The sequence below is a fragment of the Ambystoma mexicanum genome, chromosome 6q (genome assembly GCF_040938575.1).
Source record: "Ambystoma mexicanum isolate Mex_15411 chromosome 6q, UKY_AmexF1_1, whole genome shotgun sequence".
NCBI classification, from domain to species: Eukaryota; Metazoa; Chordata; class Amphibia; order Caudata; family Ambystomatidae; genus Ambystoma; species Ambystoma mexicanum.
In genome coordinates this window covers 760,944,509-760,964,012 of record NC_090937.1, presented here as the reverse complement: position 1 = coordinate 760,964,012, position 19,504 = coordinate 760,944,509, and the positions used below count along the sequence as shown (strand labels likewise).

General features: G+C 48.2%; 1 protein-coding gene across 4 annotated transcripts in view; it reads left to right on the top strand.

Moving 5' to 3' along the window:
• FBXW7 (F-box and WD repeat domain containing 7) overlaps positions 1 to 19,504 on the top strand; it is a 1,581,903-nt gene that overhangs the window by 490,628 nt on the left and 1,071,771 nt on the right. The window lies entirely within an intron of this gene.

The window sequence follows — 19,504 nt, the reverse complement described above, 5'->3', positions numbered from 1 at the left end:
GAGAGTGATGACATTTTGGATTAATCACAATAACCTCTGTGGAATGCCTCAAGATAAACAAAAACGAAGATGAAACCCAGCTTTACCTAACTAACGATCCATTGCATCATATGCATCCATCAATTCTATCCATCATTGACACATAGATGTCAAGTGCCTGCCTAAAACTCAACCCAACACAGACTGAATGTGTTCTCCTTGGAACCCTCAGCAAATGTGTCCTAGCCCAGAATTGTCTAACATGAACCTCAACCGGTTCACTCATCAACTCTCATTCAGTCCAAAATCTCTTGGCTTTACCACTACTGGGACCTCTAAGGGTAAGGGTACAGGTAAAGCAGATGAGATGAAATGGGTAGGTGAAGAAGTGGGGAGGGATGCAGGGAAGGGGTGAATGCCAGAGGGGGGAGGTTTTGGTTAGAGTGAAGTTACTGGCTCCCATCCGGAGTCCTCTTTACAAGCAACTGTAAATCACCCTCGGACGGGGACATTCTAAAGCGTTTAATGCAAAAAATGCTGAATGTGCAAAATTGTGCCAAACATAGTTTACCCAGAAACTCAAATGACATGTTTCCTAATACAAGCGTAAAGTTCCATTGATTTTGGTGGCCCAACCTGCAAATTAAGCAATTTTCTTACATTCTAAAATGTTTTATGTGAAAAATGCTTAATGTGGCAAATTGTGGCAACACTTAAATCAATACATATTTCCTACTTCGTAAACATAGCTGGAAAGTCTAATGGATTTTGGTGACATAACTTCCAAATTATGAACAATATGCACTTTTCTTAAAGCGCTTAATGTGCCAAATTGAGTCAAAACAAATACCTGAAACTCTGCATATTTATTAATTTATTGAGCATTTGTTAGGTGCCTATAGAACAGAATTGTGTTTCAAGGTGCCACACCGCTAATTGGGGAGGGAACAGGGGAGTAAATAACAGTACAAAACACAGTAAATATACAATCGTGGTCCTACAAGGCCTTGTGGCATTCAGACATGCAAGTGCAGTGAAGAGAAGTGTGGGAGACAAGCAGGGAAGGGGGTATTTTGAGGGGGGAGAGAGCAGGGTAAGGGCAAGTACTGGTGGGAACCCGAGAGGGAAGTGCCACTGGCTACGTACTGGAGCAGAAGAATCCCATGGGTGGGATGCACAGCTGCCAAACATGGCGCCCGAAAGGGCAGTGCTGGGGCGGTGATGGGGATCGACTGGGTAGAAGGCTTGTGAGATTCATGAAGGACCTGTAACGCTCACCTGGTATCCACGGGGACGCCACTCAACCCTGGCTGGACCACTCACACTCTCGAACCTTCTCCCTTGGTAATGTTTCAGATGAGGATTGGGCCTGAAATACAGGAGTACTGGGTTTAAAACTTAATTGTTCCTTGCTGATTGACTCCTGCCTCCCTTGAAATACCAAACCTTCCTTTAGACCTTTTCCTCACCTTAATTCTTTGTACGATGCGCATCCGTCCTGCTTCTCAATGCAGGGGCGCATAGCTGGTGCGGGCGTGTTGCGACCTAGTTGCTTCACTGGTGCGGGCCCTGTTCGAGTCCAGTCCTGCTGTGAATCCAACTCTGTTAAGGTAGGTTGCTTCTTTACAGTTTTGATATTCAGTCTCTTCTTTCTTTCTTTCCCCTTATTCTTTTGCTAATGTCTGTTTCTTTCCTATAGGTGTGGAAAGTGATTTTTTGGTGTTGTCGTGCTGATTGGAGTTGAGCACGAGTCGGTAAGTGAATGCGCGGTGCGCAGCGTTATTCCGTAAGTAAATGTGCAGTGCGCAGCATTATTTTGCCTTTTCTTGTGCTAACCTGTGTCTCTTCACTTGCTTGTAGGCCGCTGTGATGTTCCGGAATGGATGCTGACTGGGAGACAATCGAATCAGGTAAGAGTCTTTTGGTTCCTTAATAAGAATGAATAAGCGCTCACTAATGCTGTTTTCTCCCTCTCCTTTCCAGGTTGCGGTGTTCCGCAGAAGGATGAGGCACCTAGATGCTGGTGTTCTCTGGACCAGGTAAGCGATGGACCGTAGACCGGATGCTACTCACAGGTAAGTGCTGTAGTAATGATGTTCTTGTTCTTTCAGGGTGCGCGGTTCCAGGATACGGCAGGCAAGGAACTCAGGAGACCGAGCTGGACACGGTGAGCGTCACGCGGCTAACCGCAGAGTAACACGAAGCGGGTTCCTCTGTTTGGGTGTGGCTTATATAGCCTCAGGTATCCCAAGGCCAGACCACACCCAAAACACTAGACCGCATAGCTCAGTTCCTGGAACTGAGTTATGTGGGAGCCTCCATGTTGGACAAAAGCCCATTACGAAGTCCAGGCCCCATGTTATCTTCACATTGAGTATGAGCCTGGCGCCAGAGGCGCCATGCCTGACTCCAGGAGAGTCTTTGGCGAGATGGCAAGGCCTTTGAGATCATAGTGGGAGACCATAACCTGGCTCCAGTGGGCAGGCTGACTTGCCTATGAGGGTTAGGGGTAGGGATCATGACAGGACTAGGCCGCCAGTATCCATGGCAGTGGGATAATTAGCAAGGACGGGAAAGCGGTTGAGAAAAGCAGATTTTTGAGAAGTTTCTATAACTTGAGGAGGTCTGGCTGAAGTCTGACAGTGGCAGGGAGGCTGTTCCAAACAGAGTCACCAGCCGAGTAGAGAGACCAGCCCCCACTCTCTGCTTGGAGAAATGTTTGACAAGCAAAGAGTTGGAGTTAGAGGAGCGGAGGGTTCAAGCAGTAGTGCTGGAGAGATATGGTCCCTGGGTTTGAGGCCAAGGATATGTCTTGCAGCCCTATTCTGGATTAGCTGAAGGGGGCATAGAGAGGAGAGGGGGTGCTTGAGGAAGAGGCGGTTGCAGAAATCCAGCCTAGAAAGGACCAGAGCTCTGGAGACGTTGGCTTCTGGGGAAGGTGAGGAAAGGGAGAATGCCTCTAAGGAGGTGAAGCTGGAAGTGGGCCTTCTTGGCAAGGTCCAAAATGTGAGGGGTGAAGGAGAGAGCGTAGTCCATGATGACCACAAGGTTTTTGGCCTCCTTAAGAGGGAAACCGGGTGCAGGTATCCCAGTGAGAAGGATCTGCATTTTACTGGCATTAAGATGGAGATCATTAGCCACACATCCTGTCTGTATGGCGGTCAGACAATCAGGAATGAGAAAGGAGGATGAGGAGGTGGAGGGAAGTTTGAAGGAAAGCCGCATGTCCTCGGCATAACGCTGGAAACGAGGAGAGGAGGAGATCAGGTGCGCAAGAGGGGCGAGATAGATGTTGGAAGAGCCAAGGAGAAAGGATGGAGCCCTGGGGGACACTGCCGGTAGATCGTGAGGTGATGGAGCAGAAGGGACCCTGATGCAGCTGGGAAGGGCGGTTAGTGAGGAAAGAGGTCAGCCAATCCAGTGACCGATCCGTGATGCCAAGGGTGTTACCGAGCCGTTTTATGATAGAGTGGTTGACCATGTCAAAGGCAGAGGAGAGATCGAGGAGAATGAGAACAGCAGGATAGTGAAGTTAAGATTTGCAAGCGTGTCTTCACAGGTGTTTAGGAGAGCAGTTTCCATGCCTCTGGATGCTCGGAATCCAGATTGGTGGTCATGTGGGCAACCAACAAGTTCAGTGTGAAGGATAAGTTGGGGGAGAACCAACTTCTCCAAGAGTTTACCCAGGAAAAGGCTAATGCAGATAGGGTGATAGTTGGCTGGCAGAAGAGGTCAGCAGATGTCTCTTTTAGGAGAGGTTGCACAATGGAGTGCTTGAGGAAAAGAGCCAGTGGAAAGGGAGTGGTTGCGAAGTCGGCAAGAGCTGGTGCAAGTGAGGAGATGGTGTCCTTAGTGGTTCTAGAAGAGAAGGGCTGTACCTGTTTGAATGAGACCTTCATAGAGCGGACAACTTTAGAGACCTCATCAAATGTTGTGGGTAGGAGGGAGGATAGTACGGGGAGCGGAGCCATGAGAGGCTGGCAAGCTAGAGTGGGATTGTAGGTGGGGATGGAGGAGATTGAGGACCGCATGTCCAGAGTTTTAGATAAGTGGGAGGACAGAGCGGTGCAGAGAGCCTGAGAAGGAGGCAATGAGGTAGAGACTGCTGAAGGATTGGCGAGTTCTGAACTTTTTTGAAAAGTTCAGCCGTGTTAGTAGCTCCAGAGATTCAGGCTTGGATGTGGGCTCGCTTCTTGGAGCAGATAGAGAAACGATATTGCCTTTGGAGTAGGCCACAGGCCAGTTTGTCAGAGGGTGAACCCGAGGTCTTCCACTTGCATTCAGCAACTCTGCACTTGCATTTCAGGGATGCTAGATCAGAGTCATACCAGCTGTTGTGCTTGGAGGTAGGTTTCGGGCGGATCCTCATGACGGTGGCAAGAATGTCAAGTGTGTTGGAGATGGAGAGGTGAAGGTTAGCAAGGACAGACTCAGAGGGGGAGTCGGAAGCAGGGAAGGGAGGGGCGATGATGGTGGAAGCAAAGGCAGCGACTGACATCGGTCAGATAACGGCAAAAGAGGCTGGCAGTGCAGGGGGAGGCAGAGACAGAGGTCCAAGGGGCTCCAATTTGGGGGCGCGAAGAGAGTGGTCGGACCGGGAGAGGGGGGTGGTGACCAGGTTAGAGATAGGGATGTCTTCAGTGATGAAGGCATCCAGAGTGTGTCAGTCTGAGTGGGTCGGCCCAGAAAGAAGAATGATGGGATACAGGGAGTCGCAGAGGTCACAGAACTCTGAGGTGGCTGATTTGGGAGAATCGAGGTGGATATTTAAAGGAGGATTTTGGAAGAAGGGGTCAAGAGGTAGAACAAAAAAAAAATAGCCCATTCAGATAGGAAGGGAGATATGGGGCTGGGGGACCTGTATATGGTTGTGAAGGTGAGGCAGCGAGTAGGAGAGACCTCAAGTCTGCAGATGAGGCATTTGAAGGAGCAGTAGTATTGGGTAGGTATGATAGATGAAGGGACCCTTTCAGGGAAGATCAAGGCCACACCACCAACCCGGGCCGGTTGGGCCTGTGTTTGGAGAGGATTTTGTAGCCCACCTGGAGGAGTGTGTCAAGAGTAGTTACAGAGCTGGCATTGAACCATGTCTCAATAAGGGCCAGCATGTTGCGGTCAAAGTCTTCAAGGAGGAGACAGAGGAGTGTTTGACAGCAGAACAAGCATTCAGAGTAGCTAAGTGAAGCTGATTGCCACCTTTGAAAGTTTTCCGAGGAGGGGTACAGGGGAATGGTACTCCTGTTGCTGGTGAGGAGAGGAGGAAGGGAGTGGTGGCAGGAGGAGGGAGGAAGTTAATGTGAGAGGGCAGGAGCTGATCGAGAAGGAGAAGAGTAGGTTGAGAACTGTGTGCCATGATGGTGCCTTTGTGATGGACATTAATGATACACCTAGAGGATGAGAAGTATGCTAGGAGTACTTCCCACCTAGTGCCACCATTAATCGGTGAAGAGGAGAAAGGAGAGAGTGGAGATGAAATGGGGTGGGGGGTGTTCATAGGTTAGGAGAGGGGACAGAAAAGAGGATGTTGGTAGTAGTCTGCCTGGAAGTAGCATTGCTGTAGATGTTGGCAATAGGTAGGCCTGGGTTAGAGGCCAGGTGAGCTCTTTTAAGCTTTTATCTTCCAGGATTCATGAGAGGCATAGGAGAGGTGATAGAGTAGCAGTTGGAATACTTAGGGGACATAGATAGTGCCATGGGAGTAGCAGAGGAGAGAAAGAGAGTCAGGGGAGTTCCACAATGCACAAATAGCTCACCATGTGGCTTAGCATCCAGGCAGGCACAGATGAAGGAGGTGTGCAATGGAAGACAGTCCAAGCTCAGATTTAAAGACACACCTAAATTCGAATTTAAAGCAAGCACTTAAATGCAGCACAGGATGGTGAATGCAAAGATTTAAAGCACACCTACATTCGATTTTCAAGCAAGGCACTAAGATGCAGCAGAAAAAAACAATCGATGTATGGATGAAGCACAGCAAGAAGAAACATCACATGGTGCAGAATTGCAGTAGAGGGGCTTGATTAGTCCAAGTCAGGCTGATAGTTACCAGAGCACAAAAAAGCAGCAGAAAAAGTGAGCACTTCAAAGCGAAGGTACACATAACACATGCTGTAGTGAAGGACGGCGTCCTGAAGCTTTGCTACCCTGGAGACAAGTAGGCCAGTTTAGCCAGTCGCCGTTTGCAGAAGGAAGGCAGCTGCAGAGGCCCTTAGGTAGAGAGGTGAAAGTTGGGTGCAGTGCATCATGAAGGTCGGGTAGTAACCAAGAGAAGGTGAGGCAGGGTATTGGCAGATAGTTGCAGGAGCTTAGTGGCACGTAGAGTGAAAGCGGGGTTAATGAGTCTCCAGGCTGCAAAGTTAGTAGGATGGCAAAGGAGGGCATACAAGTGGAGCAGGGAACAGCGAGTAGTGGGAAATGACCGTGATGCGGGCGAGCCAGCACCAGTGAAGCCGAGGATTTGAAGGGGAAGAGAGGGCAATGGGTGTTGTAGAATCATAACCCGGTGCGTAAAGTCACTAACCGTGTCCATTTTGTTGAAGTTTAGGATGTGGGATGGGGCCCTCTCTCAGCCCGCCCAGGGCCAGACACTGATGGGCAAGACCTTTGTGGTGGCCCTTTGAGGTCAGCGATCGCCTGCCGGCTCGTATTGCAGCCAGCCGATCGGGATGGAGCTCGCCTGGATCTCTGATCAGCTGGTTTGCATGCGGCATGGGACGTCCATGATACAATGTCGCTCGCCGGCTCTGTGCTCTGGCTGCACCACGTGAGGTTCGCCGTGCAGATGGAGGGGCAGCAGGAGAAATGTGGAAATGAAAGGCTCTCCCAATGGAGATCAAGCCTTTATAGTGGCATCCCTTAACTGGGCTGGCCGATCGCCTGCCGGCTCTGGCTCGTAGTGCAAGGAAGTGACATTTTTCCTACTCCCTAAACATAACTGGAAATTCTATTTTTTTTGGTGATCCAACCTACATAGTATGCATGTTAAGCCCTTTTCATAGCACACTTGATGTTGCTTAAAGGAATGGTGGCATCAAACATGTTATTGGCTCAAAAGATGGGCCATGATCAAAAATATATATAAAACATATTCATTAAGGAAGTTCCTTTTGTAAACTTTTGAGCAAATGAGGCTCAAAGTCACACATTTAAAGCACTAGGAGGCATCCATTGTTTTAAATGGATGAGCCTCCTGTGCTTGTGTTAATCTCTGCCCTTGCGGCACTAATGAAGCAAAAGCCAGCCAGCTGTAATAAACGAAAGCTACCAGCAGGTGGCTTTTGCTTCATTATTGCTGGAGAGCAGAGATTAACACAAGCTGCTGTTGGTAAGTGCTTTAAATGTCATTCTTTTTTAAAAGCACTGCAAAATAAATGCTGCGATTTTCTTTCTAACTTGGAAAGAAAACAGCAGCATTTATAACGTTGTATTTATGTTTGTTGTGGCTTCAGCTTTGAGTCTCCTGGGCTCCCCCGACCCTGCTTGTTACTTCACTTCCCTTTTTTCCACTGGCCTCGCTTCAGATATGGTGCAGTTTTTCTGTCACATCTCAACTGTTATTGTAAAAATGTCAATCCCCGAAGGCTGGGTTTAAGAAGTACGTTGAGTGCAGGTCAAAGATATCGATCACCGACCTCACCGCCGATGGTGCCTTGGGATTGAGCATAAAACAGCAGACTGTTTCCTGCTAATCTATGATAGGAAAGACACTTGAGGAAAGAATGGGGAATCACACTGCGGGTAGGCCTCCATCGATGACACCCTCGATAAAAAGATCAGACAAACGAAGTTAGAGGGATGAGTCGCTGTCGAGAAAGCGTACTAAAAAGCTTTTTCGCTCTCGTAGTGCTTCTTGTCACTCTTCCTCGTCGCGGAGGAAAAAATCAGAGGCATCACAGATCACCAGCTTCCTCCTCTGATTCCTCGCCCAACCGCTGGGTGGCCTGCTCAGGTAGGTCAGCCTCAAAAGCTGAATGAGAGATGTTACGTCTTCAGATGATGATTTTCAAAAAGGCGGCTCCGGCCACTTCGAAGGAACTGGTGAAAGGTCACAACCCTGTCGCGCCTACCAAGGCCGATCAAGCATACAAACAGGTTAAAACTTGTGCACCCTTGAGCCGAGGCCGACAAACCGTCTGGGCCTCTAGTTGAGAAGAGGACCATTCCTCTACTTTTGACGATTCAGGGGAGAGGGGGGGGGTCGAGTCCGTCAAGAGAAATATCTTTGGTGTCAAGGCATGCAAGCCATCGACACCTTTGAATGGCATGGAGAAAAGCTTTAATCCCTTGCCCATAAAAGACTTTTTCAAGTCTTTCTTCTATTTTTGAGGAGGCAGAACCCTCAGACCTAGGTCAGCAGTTTACCTTACCATCCCTCCCAACAGGGACAGCAAACGCTTTGATACCCTAGCAAAGGTTTTTTTTTCAGCTAATAGCATGGCCCTTTAATCAGCTAACACCACTTGCGCTCTGGCTAAATTCACCCACACTTTGTAGGACGTGATTTTGATGGCATCTGATCATATCTCTGCAGGAGAAGAAAGGGAGGGCTTCCTTAATATCATAAGGATGGAAAGGATGCAATGTGCGAGTCCCTCCAATCCGAGTGTGACTCTGCTGATAGTGTTACCAGAGCCATGGAGGCTAGCACAGTAACACATTGTGTGGTTGCAGAAGTCTGGGTTTGCACTGGCTCTGCCGTCCAGACTTCTCAACTTTCCCTATGAAGGCGCACACCTTTTTGGCAACAAGGCTGATGAGTCTTGAAAAATTACAAGGCGGAAGCCAAGTCTGAGTGCTGCTTATAAGACATCAACCTTCTCATCAAACTGCTCAGGGATTGAGGGGGTAAGGTTTTTGCTTCTATTCCTCATTTGGAAGGGCGAGGGGTCAGGCCAGTCAAAGAGGCCAAAGAAAATTCCCTTGTGGTGGATTAGGAAGAGATGCGAAGTCTGCCTGGGTAGTAGCTGCTTTACCTTCAGCTGCTGCTTTAGCTGCCCCAAAACCACTCTGAGGCCGTAGTCCACAGGACTGCGGTGGGGGGCAGGCTGATTCAGCGTTTGGAAAAATGGCGTGGCGTTACTTCGATGCTTGGGCCTTGCAAACAGTGGTTACTGCTGCCCATTCTTGAAAAGGCCCCCAGACCATCCACCAGGTACACCCTCAAAACTCTGGATCTGTTCCTCTCACAGGAGATTTCCATCCTGCTAGTGAAAGGTGCCATAGAGGCAATACTTGTGACCGAAAGGAACAGGAGGTGGTAATCCACTTATTTTTTGATCCCCAAAAGAAAAGAGTATTGAGACCCATTTAGGACTTGAGTTCCTCATGAAGGACGTGTTCAAAATGGTTACTCTTTCCCAGATCATTCCGGCCCTCTAAATCCAGGATTGGATGGTATCGTTGGGGCTTCAGGATGATTACTTCCATGTGCCTATTCATCACAAGCACAGGAAGGACCCGAGGTTCACCGTTGGCGGTTCTCATTATCAGTTTCGATTTCTGCTCACCTCTGCCAGAGGATTTTTCTCCACGTTGATGGCGGTGGCGGCAGTGAGTCTCGGGAGGGGAATTTACATCAACCCCTACCTCTACCTGAACGATTGGCTGATCAAGGCCTGTTCTCCTGAACTGGTCCTGGAACACCTCGGCATCACCTACCACTCTCCACAGACTGAGAGAAATCATATGCTTCCTCTGGGAAATCCTCGCCACCCGAGGTAAGGGCTCAACACATTCGGCAGATGGTCAAGTTCTTCTGGCCTTCGATTTTCTGAGGCTGCTTGGCCTCATGGCACCCTGCATATTTCTGCTGCCAGAGGCTCATCTGAGAATGAGATCCCTCGAGTGGGCCCTGAGGTCCCAGTGGTCTAAGTTTTCGGGGAAAGATGTCAGACCTAATTCAGGCAGGGTTGCACAAGATCGCCTGTGGGGACTGTAAAGACCAGAGGGGGGGTCTGCATTTCCGCTCTCTATATGGTAGAGGGGAGGCACAGAGACCCCTGCCAAGATTCTGTATTATTGGTAGTTGTGGTCGCGCAATCAAGGCCTAGCTTCTCGGGAGGTGACACAAGCTGATTCTGTCATGATCACTGCTTCCAAGGAGTCGGGAACAGCCCAACATCCTTGGAAGCAGGCCCCTAACCGTTATCTTAGGCACCAGCCGGTCCCCACTGGGACCTTTTGGGCCTTGTCCTGGCGCCGGTGGCACCAGGCTCATCAAAGTCATCGGTCCCGGCACTGGAAGCGCCGGGCTCATATTATGTATGAAGATGCTTGGGTGGACTTACCTGCAGCAGACCATGCTGCTTACTTACCAGCCACTTAGAAGTCCTCTGTGAACAGGAACTACTTTCTTATCTGGGTGGGGCAAGCTCCACTCCCTGGATACAGCACTGGAACACTTCTGGAACTGGAACTCTTTTCTTACCTAGGCGGGGCCGTGGAGGAAGACGCCTCATCACTCCAAGGCTATTTAAACCACACCCGATAGATGAAACGTGCTTCGCGTTATTCTGCATCTGCAGCAGAACGCTCACCGAGTCTGTGCCGGCCTTTCTTCTTTCGATCCTGAACCTACAAGAATTATACTTACCATTCCTGTATCCAGTCGACAACAGCACCTGCAAGGACAAGAAACAACAGGTTAGCAAGGCAACCTTTACACGCAGTGCTTACTCACCTGATCCATCAGTTGCGGCCATTTCTTCACGCTGCACCTCCGCCTGTGAAGACAAAAGCATTGTTATTACTTACCGGCACTCCGCGAATTCCGGATTTCTTCACGCTGCACCTCCGCCTGTGAAGACAAAAGCATTGTTATTACTCACCGGCACTCCGCGAATTCCGGATTTCTTCACGCTGCATCGCCGCCTGTGAAAACAAAAGAAGAGACATTAGACAGGTATTTACTTACGCCCATCGCGCTCGTCAATAGAACGCCTGCAAATACTCCGGCGTCTCTTCAGCACGGACTGAGCAGCAAGGGAAAAAGACAGTTTGAGCGCTTGCATTTACTTACTCATTTCCAGGCGCTTCACTCCATCTTCCATCTCCAGAGTCCTGCAATACAAAAAGGGAAAAGCATTATACAGAGTCCTGTACAATATTAACGTGCCACGCACCTAAAGACTATAAAGACTAAAAAGGTGCCCGGAAACTCACCGCTCGTGCAGTTAACGACGGTAACGATCCTCTGAGTTCAAGAGGCCTATGTTTCACCAGTGAAGGAACTGGCAACGGCACCCTGCACCAGACGCAGATGGAGAGTCCAGCATTCACCTATCTAAGGTGACCACGTGACCTGGGGGGGGGGGGCTCTACGGAGAAGCTAGGAAGAGAGGTAGAGGGAGAGGAACATTCAACAGCCCAGACCCTTAACCCCCATATTCTTTCACCTACAGAAACCTCACCCTTCGGGTTCGACACACAGTGAGAAGAGGTTCGACCCCAGAAGCCAATCGAGTCCTGCACATCACTTTTCGAGTCAGACACCTTCCTGCCAAGACCAGCGCCTCTGTGGGAATCAGGTGAGCGTTACAGATTCTTAAGTACAGTGTAGTCCCCGAGCACCCACGACGGAATGTCCACACACTATCGGTTAAAACACAGTCTTTATATAATTAATGTTCAAAGGTATATACAATATCGCGATAACTGACTTTGTACTCTGAAAATCAGCAATGGTAAAAATATACAGTTCTAAAGTGGTACCACTAATGTTATTAGATCTTATTAAAGTGCATACGGTCAGAATGACACACAGATCAAAATAAAGAGGAAAACCAGCAGTAGAGAGAAGGAAAGCAAGATGGTTGAGCAATAGGCGGAATACTGGCCCCGTCTACCTGGACACAGTTCTGTGTGGAGACCCCCCCTTCCCCACCTGGGCAACCTGTAGAAGAAAGATACAAGCCCAGTCCGTATATTGTTCCCACTAGACTTTCCAATAGTTCAGCAACCCCAAGGTACCTGGCGTTGTAGCATTCCTCGTTGGGGAAATCGACAACCCTTCTTGAGTGTCCTCCCTTTCAGGCAGGAGTCATGGGTCGTCGAACGTCCGACGAAGAACAGGTCGAGCTACGACGGTGAAGTGGCCGCGTCGTTCCTAGCAGTGCTCATTGACTGGGAAGCATAAACGTCCTGCAAGGAAGAGGCGTGCAGGGCACCTCGGTGTCGATAGTTCTGGACCGCAAAGAGTTTGAAGAACTGTGGCCCAGCAAGGGCGTCGAGTCGTCAGTCTCTGTGGTGTTTGGGTGGCGGGAAACCCACCGGTGGATGCTCCTCTGCGCGTCGACGGTCAGGCCTTTTCCAGCAGGATACGGCGGCGACGATGCGGATGAGAGCGTCCTTGGATCAATGAAGTTCTTGGGCAAAGGGAGTACGCCGGCTCCAGTCGGCGACGGCGGTCGTCGACAGTGGCGGACAACAGTCCGGGCGCTTCTCCTTGGAGTTCCGCAGCAGTCCCCGTATCGGGTCGGCAGCCTGTCGAAGGTCGGTCTACCAGGGAGCTTAGGCAAAGATGAGCTGTGCACGATGGTCCCTCGTCGCTCGGTAAAAGGGCGCCTTACCAGGTCCTCTCTGGGTCAGTTCTTGAAGCACAGCAGCTTTCAGATTGTGAAGGAGAGCAACAGCAATTCTTCTCGTCCAGCAGGGCTTCAGGATCAAGCTTCAGTTACTCCAGTTACTCGTCGTAGTGGACTTCAGCTTCTGAACACGATTCCTAGCAGTGAGAGGTCCCCAGATATACTGTTGATCTCCCATTCATTCCACTGGGTCACACTCAAGCATCCAGTCACGACTATGGGCATTCATGCAGTCAGGCAGCCAATCAGGGACACAAGGTATTCAGGCCATTCACTTCTCTCCAGACACTCACAACAAGTTATGTGTGTTGGGATAAGTACCGAGCCATTCAACACTCCAAGCTGCATTCATACCGGTTTCGGGCAGGGCTGTCTCAACCATTGTGCCAACCACCAGATACTAGACAGCCACAACATAGAATGTATATTCGTCACACACTCCATTCACCCAGGTCCCACCCATAGGCGTACCCACAACATACGGTCGTTGAGAAGGCTCCAGCCAGTCTGGTCGGCACTTCTTCATACTACCACATACGGAACTTCCACCCAACAGCCAGTCAGGGGGAAGGGAAAGAGGCAGGGCTTCCCGGGACTTCGGGAAGATCAAGGTAACAGGTGATGGAAGGCAAGAGGCCATGGGGGCCATTTTGTCTCCATCAGGAATCTACCGATTCCAATGACAGGGCCTGGGCATCCCAAAATGGAGGACACTCAGGGCACCAGTCATTTCAGCACGGAGCTGCCACCAGCCCGTACCCTGCTCTGTGGGTCACACACAGGTGCCCAAAAACATACACTAGGGGCACAGGGTTGCACCCCTACCCATGGGTGCCATAAGGGTATCCCATGGGTCTGTTCACCAAACCAAAAGAGAGAGAGCTGCACTGCCAGGAGTCACACATGAACTCCTGCGTGGAAAACACAACGGAACACACAATAAAAAGCAGTAAAGGACAAGGATACGGAGGCCCTGTCCCTCCGATGCATTTCCAACATCACAGGGGCCTGCTAGGACAACATTCTGAAAGGGGAGGGGGAACCTTTCTAGCAACCACGGCCGGATATGACGGTAGCTACTGACGCCTGTTTCACGGATTGGGGAGCCCACGCCAGCGGTCGTGGGGCTCAAATCAACCTTTTGGAGCTGAGGGCAATCAGACTAGCGCTGAAGATCTTCCTGCCCTCTGTACAGGGAAAGGATGGTCTGATGATGACGGACAACACAGTGGCCATGTACTACCTCAACAACAGAAGAGGTGTACGGCCCTACCACTGTGCAGAGAGGCAATGCAGCTCTGGGTCTGGGCACTTCAAGAAGGAATCTCCCCATCGCCCTTTCACCTAGCAGGAGAGGAGAACACAGCGGCAGACGCTCTGAGTAGGCAGAGTAATTCTCCCAGGAGTGGGAACTAGCTTAGGAAGTCCTTTAGGAGATCTTCAGCCTTTGTGGAACCCCTCAAAGAGATCTGTTTGTATCCAGTGTTAACAGGAAATCTGCACTGTTATGCTTCAGGGAATTATTATACGAGAGGAGCTCTAGGGGATGCATTTGTGGTGAAGTTTTGCTTTCGGCCAGAAGGCCAGCAATGAAATCTCTATTGCTGCTTTTGGAATATGTTTTGCAGCTGGTGCAGAGATAAGAATGTGGGCCCTTTTCTGTGTGACACACCTATGGTGTTATCTTTCTTGCTATATCTAGCCAACCTGGGGCTCCAGGTTGGCACGATGAAGGGATACTTGGCAGCGCTGTCCATCTTTAAGCGCATGCCTGAGCAGGCATCTTATTTCAAAATGCCTATTGTGATTCAATTCTTGAAAGGGCTCACAAATGTGTTCCCTCCAGTCCCTTTTGTGGTTCCCGTTTGGGATTTAAATCTGGTTTTGAAATGTATTTGTGCTCCCTTTGAGCCTCTTAATGCTAGTCCCTTAAGGTTACTAACATTTAAAACAGTATTTTAAATGCCAATTAAATTAGTATGCAGAGTCAGCGAGTTGCAGGCTTTGTTGTGCAAACCACCTTTGACAACCTTTTTAAAGACAAAAGTTGTACTGAGAGTCTGACCCACTTTTCTCCCAAAGGCGGTTTCGGATTTTCACCTCTCCAAAAATTGTCCTACCAACCTTTTACCCATCCTGGTAAAGAAGAGGAGAGGCTTTATCGACTTGACCCCAAAAGGACTGTTACATCTCTCGTAGGGCAAGGGTGAGCAAAGATGACCTGTTGTTTGTTGGATACACTGGAAACAAACTGGATCTTGCAGTGACAAAACAAATTTTATTCCGTTAGATATTTCTATGCATCACAGAGTACTATAACTTGGCAGGAAAGGATGTTCCTGTGGGCTTGCGAGCAGATTCGACGAGGGTTGTGGCCACTTATTCAGCATTGCATAGGAGGGATTTCCAGTACCGGATAAATGTGTGGCGGCCACTTGGTCCTCTTTACATACTTTTACAAAACATTACTGCCTGGACTTTGAATCGGGAGAGGAGGCATTATTCGGGAAGGCTTTTCTTCACAGCATTAATGACAAATTATATATTTCTACTCCCGCCTCCAATACAATACTGCTTTGGTCCTCCCACATATCATCGCCCTACCCATCCTACCCCTTTGTAGAATTTCTGTGTATTACACCTTTCCTTCCTAAGTGCCTGGTCTTTTGACCTTGCGAATGCCAGTGTTCTGATACCAGAGCGGCAGGGTAACGAACTGAGGACACACAGCGCCCTCTACCAAAAAAGCTTTGCGCAGCAACTGATGCTGGAAGGAGTTATCATAAGATGAGGAATACTGGGAGGAACATTCCCAGGGATAAGTAATTGGAAGGTTCCATGGTATTTGGTGGTCAAACCTGAAAATGATTTACTTTGGGTGCTATTTACAGAGACCTTAATAATGGTTCATATGACAAATTGAGCCAAAAGATAATGTATTTGCCCAGAATTCTGCATATTACAAGTTTCCTACTAAACCTAATTGGAAAGTTTCATTTACTTTTGGTGGCGCAACCTACAAATAATTTGTTAAGCACTTTTCTTACATTACGTACTATTGCTTAATGTGCCAAATTGTTCTAAAACATAAATCCTTTACCCAGAAACACTGCATTACGTGTTTCCAACTTCCTAAACATAACTAGACATGTTCATAGTGTTTGGTGGCTCGACCTCCAAATTATGCATATTAAGCACTTTTTAGAGCATTTAATATTGCTGAATACACCAATCGTTCCAAAATATAAATCATTTACTCAGGAGCGCTGCACATTGCTCGTTTCCTACTTCCTAAAATAACTGGAATGTTCAATAGTTTTTGGTGGCTCAACTTGCAAATTATTCATGTTAAACATTTTATTAGTGCACTTAACTATGCTTAATGTGTCAAAATGTGCCGAGATATAATTAATTTGTCCAACTACGTGAAGCTATCCAGAAAGTGCCTTTTCGGAGTATAATACTGACAATTATTCAGTGAAAACCTTTTCTTAAAATTCTAAATTGTTTAATGCAAAACAAGCTTAATGGAAAGAAATGCTTACTGTATCAACGTTCAAGTTTTAAAGAGAGCATGTTTCTATATGTCCTAATGTATTTTCGCCTTTGTCTTCGCCTCAATGAAAATTTGTTACATTTTGGGTTTCCTTGAAGTTATGAAACACTTCAAATGAAAAACCGTTAATTTCGAAATCTTCACTGGCTTTTCATGTCCAATCTATTGCTGCCAATCTTTTCTGAGGATAAGTGTAATATTACATTCTTAGTCATTTATACTGCGTGAAAAGTTACAAAGATTTACGAAAACAAAGATCTGCTTGGGCAAGGTGCACACCTTTTGTTTCTCACATCCAAACCTTTCCTAAAATAGCTTTTTCTGGGACCAATATACAAATGATTTATGTTGAGCATAATTTTTGTTTGCGCATGCTTTATTATGTTAAATATGTTCAAAAGAGCCAAACATAAACCATGTGTTCAAAAATTCACATGCAACCTGTTTTAACTACCAACTGTTGTGGAAACATTGGGTCCTTTTTGAAGGCACAATTCAAAATTCTTCACATTGAGCACTTTTTTGGCAGTGCTTAGTGTTGCACAATGTGCCTAAAAGTGCCAACACATAACAAAAATGTGTTCGAATCCTCAGCCCTATGCTAAAATGTTATGGTCATATAGGACCAACCTAGACATTATTCACATGAAGCACTTTTTTGTGAATGCTTAATTTTAATTTGTGTGCCCAAAACAGAAACCAGGTGCCCAGGAGACTTTGCAAAACTCATGGCTTCTCTCTTGCTTTTCACTGTCTGCATTGTCTTTGCAGCTTCTTGCTCACATAATATTTTTCCTTTGTTATTGGGTTTTGATTTGGAATCTTCATAAGTCTTTAAGCCAGTGTTACTAGTCCCCTCTTTCCCAGCTTCATATGGTTCCAATTACATAGATTTATGTTAAGAAAATATACTGGGGTGAGTTCCTCATCTCATCTTCTGTTGCCCTGCCGACCTTCCGCTACTCCCGGTTACTTCTGTGTGGGTTGGAGCATGCAGGCTCTTGTGTGTCGCTCGGGTGACCTTCTCCGGTACTTGGTCACGCCTCCTTTCACTTCGTCGCACCTTCTTCCTTGGCGGTCCTTCTGCTTTACACGGTGCGTGTTGCTGGGAAGCTGCTCGCATTCCCAATGCCTCTTCTTAATTGCGTTTGTTGCTCTCCCATTCTCTGCATCCCTCACGCTGTAAATGGGTTTCACCGTTTGGAATCTGCTCACGCTTCCACTTGTCTTCTTGGATAGTCTTGGTGTGTTCTGTTGGTTGGCCGGCCCACCCCGGTTCGGGACATGGTCTCGCCACCACTTGCTGCAGGGCTCTGATTTCTTGCCTTACAATGGTTCTCGCGTTGTAGGGTACACCGGGCTTTCAGCGTCTCACTTTGGCCTTTAGCCGCTCTTCAAAAGTCACAGGCTCTGCGACGACTTTCTGGTCCGTCTCTTACAGGTGTGCTCACGTCAAGGGGCTTCCCCAGCATAGGATACTCTGCTTCTCCAGGATCCTCCACTCGTCCAAGTTAAGTATGTGTTTTCGCTTAAAGATATATTCTCATTTCCCTATTCAGGTTGGTATATTCCAGCATTACCTTCAGCTACACAGTACATTAGTCTTTCTTGGTAGCAATTAGTCCCATGTCTGCTACTAGGCTGGGTGTCTTAGGGAGTTCCTCCCAGGTGCAGGAGTCCTTATCTCCTAAGCGGGAGTCTCTCCCAGTGAGATCCCACTTGCCCAGACCCCTAGGGATGGTCTTGCTGAGTTAGCTCACCTCCCTAGCCTCAAAGGAGGAGGCCCCCCCATTGGAGAGAAGGGATGAATACCTTTGATTCGTTGCATACCCTTCCCCTTACGTTGGTGGCTTCCCCATCTCTGACGATGGGGAAACAGACTATGGAAGTCGACGTTTCCTTATTCCTTTCCCTTTCTTTGTTTTTATGGCGAAACAGAAAGGTTGGACATCCAAGAACCATCTCATTACTCTCTGGGTGGTGGCTTTCCTTAGGCTCATCCTAGTTAACGGTGAGTGAGCTGCAATCGGTCTGAGTTTCCTGCCAGTTAAGTCATATTTCAGATGAATGATGGGCCACTTACTCGCCAAGGTTTCGAGCTCCACTGTAGCATAGGATTGTTTCCGGGAAAAGAGCGTCCTACTGGTGTAGAGGACTGGATGCTGCACTCCATCATACTACTAAGAGAGTACGTCCCCAAGCCAACTTTAGAGGTGCCCGTTTGTAACAGGAACTCTTCATTGATTTCTGGCATCTTACGCACTGGCTCTTGGCAGAGAATGGATTTTCAGACCTTCGAAGCTTACTTGATCTCTTTTGCTCCAAGCTTATCTTTGAGGTTGGGCATTCTTTAGCTAGTCTAAGATTTGCTGCTAGGCAGGAGTAGTTTGTTATGAAGCTTTGATAATACCTGGTTAGTACCAGGAAGGCTCACAGGTCACGCTTGGTGTTGAGTGTTTGAGTGAGTTGTACAGCCTTAACTTTCTCAGCCTGGGATTGGATCAGCCATTCCCAACAAAATATCCAAGGTATCGTACAGCAGATTGGGCTAAGTGACACTTTTTAGGATTTGCTCTTAAACCTGCTTTTTCGTAGTGCACGGGCGATTCAGTAGAGATGGTGTAGGTGCTCTACCCAGCTGTTGCTGTGGACCACTATGTCAATATATATTCCACAGAATGTTCCATAACATCTTCACACGCTTCTTAAGGTGTTCAAAAGTGGCAGGAGTCCCATGCAACCCAAAGGGTAGCACCTTGGTCCTTCGATAAGTCGAGAGTTGAAATATATTTGGCAGACCCAACCTAGTTTTTCGATTAAATCATCATTTTGTGTCTTGGGTAATTATCGAAGATGGAGATCGAATTTAGTTTTACAAAATCTATGTAGAAACCCCAGGATTGGTCGAGTCTGGCCACTAGGACAATAGGGGAGGACCAATGGGTGCTCAGAGGGCTCAATAATGTCAGCCTTGAGTTTCTCCTTTTTTAAAAAAAATTTTGGTAGAGGGCGTCCTGCGAGAGCCTTGAGAGGTTGCAGACCTCCAAAACTGCAGCGAAGTTGTTGAGCGCTGCAGTTCGCCTACCTCTGCCTTTTCGTCCTAGGGGACAGCAATGGAGGGGAGGTTCCTTTCGATATTACTCATCCTTTGTTAAATCGAGAGGAGCCGCAAGTCAAAGTGGCCACCGTAGGAGTACCAGAGGTGGAAAACAGGGTACTCGAGGTGCCAAGGCCGCTCGAGCAGTTGCCTCTTTGCCCTCAGGCACTGCCGCAGCCGCTTCAGCTCAGTCATGAGGCCATGTCCCATGGTTCGCCGGTTGGGGGAAGGCTGGCGCAGCATCTTTTAGAAGGGCGTGCCATTACTTCAGATGTGTGGGTTCTGGAGATC